This window comes from Mustela erminea, chromosome 18, assembly GCF_009829155.1.
Source record: "Mustela erminea isolate mMusErm1 chromosome 18, mMusErm1.Pri, whole genome shotgun sequence".
NCBI classification, from domain to species: domain Eukaryota; kingdom Metazoa; phylum Chordata; class Mammalia; order Carnivora; family Mustelidae; genus Mustela; species Mustela erminea.
Window position 1 is genome coordinate 151,896 of NC_045631.1, and position 2,766 is coordinate 154,661.

The 2,766-nt window shown below is 60.1% G+C and overlaps 1 long non-coding RNA gene across 1 annotated transcript; it reads left to right on the plus strand.

Annotated features, from left to right (window-relative positions):
* Nucleotides 1-1,065: 1,065 nt before the first annotated feature.
* LOC116578020 lies at nt 1,066-2,469 on the plus strand. The gene is made up of 3 exons (XR_004280696.1): nt 1,066-1,240; nt 1,657-1,817; nt 2,070-2,469. It is a non-coding gene; the product is annotated as an uncharacterized LOC116578020 (long non-coding RNA).
* Nucleotides 2,470-2,766: the final 297 nt, after the last annotated feature.

A 2,766-nucleotide genomic window follows, 5' to 3' on the forward strand; every position in this document is an offset into this window, starting at 1 on the left:
AGGTCAGGACCCTTTTGGTGCAGCCTCAGGGTCCCCATTTGGAAGAGGTTCCAGAGTCAGTGCTCTGTTCAGGGTGAGGAGGCCTTAAGAAGGAACCAAGCACCAGCAGAGGAGAGGGAAACAGGGACAAGGGAGGCTTCTGAGGTTTCTCCCATCGCCCCTGGAGCCCACAGATCCTGCTCCTGTGAGACACACAAAAACAGAGACAGAGACAGAGACAGAGATAGAGACTGAACACGGGAGAGAGGAAACCAGGAGAAGTCACAGACTTTCCTCAATCAGCTTGGAACTTATATCCAAACATTTTGTCCCATTCTCACAGTCACACAGGCCATGTACCCTGGGGGGAGAGACTCCACAGGGATGTGTGACCAGGATTTAAGAATGCCCGGGAACCACTGTGGGGACTGCCCAGCACTTGGGCACAGATGAGACCCTTGGGCCTAAACCTAATGGAAGCCCCTGGAAGTCTGTGTCACCAAGGTCAGAATCCATTCACTGCAACCTTTCCACAGGTGATGGGACACAGGCAGGAGGAGGGTGGCTTTGCCTGGATCCCAGAGCAGGTCCAGGCCTCTCTGGGCTGTGGTCCATGTTCCGCCCAGCCCCTGGCTCACCTGTGCATTGCCAAGTGTGCGCACCAGCCTCCTGTATAGAGTATGTCACCCCTGGTGACACCCCTAGAAGTAGAAGCCAGAACACCCCCAATGTGCAGACAGGGAGACTGGGGAGGCCCTGAGAGCCACAGGGTGTGTCTGGAGACACAGTCCTGGGCAGGGGCAGGAGCCCAGTCTGAACTCAGCTCTGTGTCCTCACAGCAGGGAAGACAGCTGCACCCAGGCCTCCCAAGGGCTGTGGGGAGGCTGTGTGGGTGTCACTGTATAAATAGGGCATGGGGCAGAGGGTGAGCCTTGAGCAGTTTGGGGTGGGGGGCCCTCAGGGAGCTCTGGTGTGAGGAGGAAGTCAGGTAAGGAGCCCCCAGGCAGTGGTGACCTCACTTCCCTGACAACAGAGCCCAACAGAATTTGGAACCCACGTATCCAGGGATCCACATTCCAGAGACAACCCCCTGCCCAGCTCATTTCTTTGGAGATCCTCAAGCAAGATGTTCTTGTGTTGCCTACCGAAGTCCAGAAGATGCAGAGAGAGGAGAGCTCACCCACCAAACACTTCCCCTCACTGGGGAGGTCGTGTCAGGGCTCCCCGATGCCTCTGGCCATTTGGCCAGAAGAATCAAAAGGTGACACCGGGAGGCTCAGAGTCAGCCAGCCCCGCTCCTTCTGATCGACCTGTGTAGCCCCAGGTCTCCTCCCCGTGTGTGTGTGTGTGTGTGTGTGTGTGTGTGTGTGTAAAGAGAGCTCATCGGGGGTGGAGACGCCCCAAGCAGGAGCAGACTGATGAGGGGTCAGATGTCTGGTGGGCAGGTCATGTTCACACCCCAGGTTAAGGCTGGCTAGGTGGGACGGGGTGTGCAGGCTGCACCCTTCTGCCCAGGGTTTATCCTTCAGGGACGAGTCACTGACCCAGGTGCAGGGCTGTGCATGCACAGGTCTGCGTGTGATCCGGGAGAAGCTGAAGGACTGGGCAGGAGGACGGTGGGTATGGCCGGGCAGGGCTCTGATGCCTCTTGCACACTTACCGTCTCTGTCTTTGCAGGTCATGGATGAAATAGGAAGGAGGTGGGCAGACACGCACTCCTCCCTGACCCAGGAGTCCCTGGTCCTGGGAAGGCCTCCAGTACCTCCCAGACCACTGCCCCCGGTACTCCCATCGGACTGCAGTCCTGGACACGGGGCCCACGGAGGCCAAGTCCAAGGGTGAGAAGGCTAGGATTGGGTGCCTGTGGCTGTGTGGGGAGGAGTTGGTGCTGTGCCCCACAGGGAGAAACCCCCACGGGCTGGTGTGGGGTCAGGAGCAACGCCTTGACTCAGAGCACCCAGGGGGTGGACTGCAGTTGGGGAGATGTCCCGGTGAGGGTTCCTTCGTGGCTGTGGCTTCTCCGGGAGGCCCTGTCTCTGCAAAGCCACAGGGAGAGGCAGGCCCATGAGTGACCTCCTCTCCTCTCACAGCTACTCCAGCAGAGGAGCTAGACCCACTCCCAATTTCAGCAACTCCGGAGGGGGACGTGGTGACTGGAGACACTTCGGCAGGAGATCAGGAGCCAATAGGTGACCCGGCGCCTGCCCAGGGAGATACTGATGCTGTCCAGGGAGAGCTGGCTCCTGCTCCTGCTCCTGCTCCTGCTCCTGCTCCTGCTCCTGCCCCCACACCTGCTCCTGCCGCTCCCCCTTCCCCTGCCCCTGCCAGAGCTACTCCCATTTCCCCTGCCCTTTCCTGTTCTTCTGTTCTGGCCCCTGACCCAGATCCTCCCTTGGTCCCACCCCTTCCCCGGCCCCTCCCTGTGCCCCTGTTCCTGCCCCAGAGCCAGACACTGCCCCTGCTTCTTCCCCTTCAACTGCCCCCAACCCTTCCCCTGTCCCTGCCAGGACTACTGCCCCTTCCCCTGCCCCTGCCTATGCCTCTGTTCCCACCCCAGACCCAGCCTCTACCCCTTGTTCCTGCTCCTTTCCCTGCCCTTGCCTGTGCTCCTGTTCCTGCCTCTGACCCAGCTCCTGCTCTGGATCCTGCACTGGCCACTACTGCGGACCCTGTCCCCGCCCTGATCCCAACCCCTGCTCCTACACCTGCTCCTGTGGGGCTCCCAGAGCAACATCCAGAGCCCACAACTCTGCGGGAAGGGCTCCCTGTACAATTACCCTCAGTTCC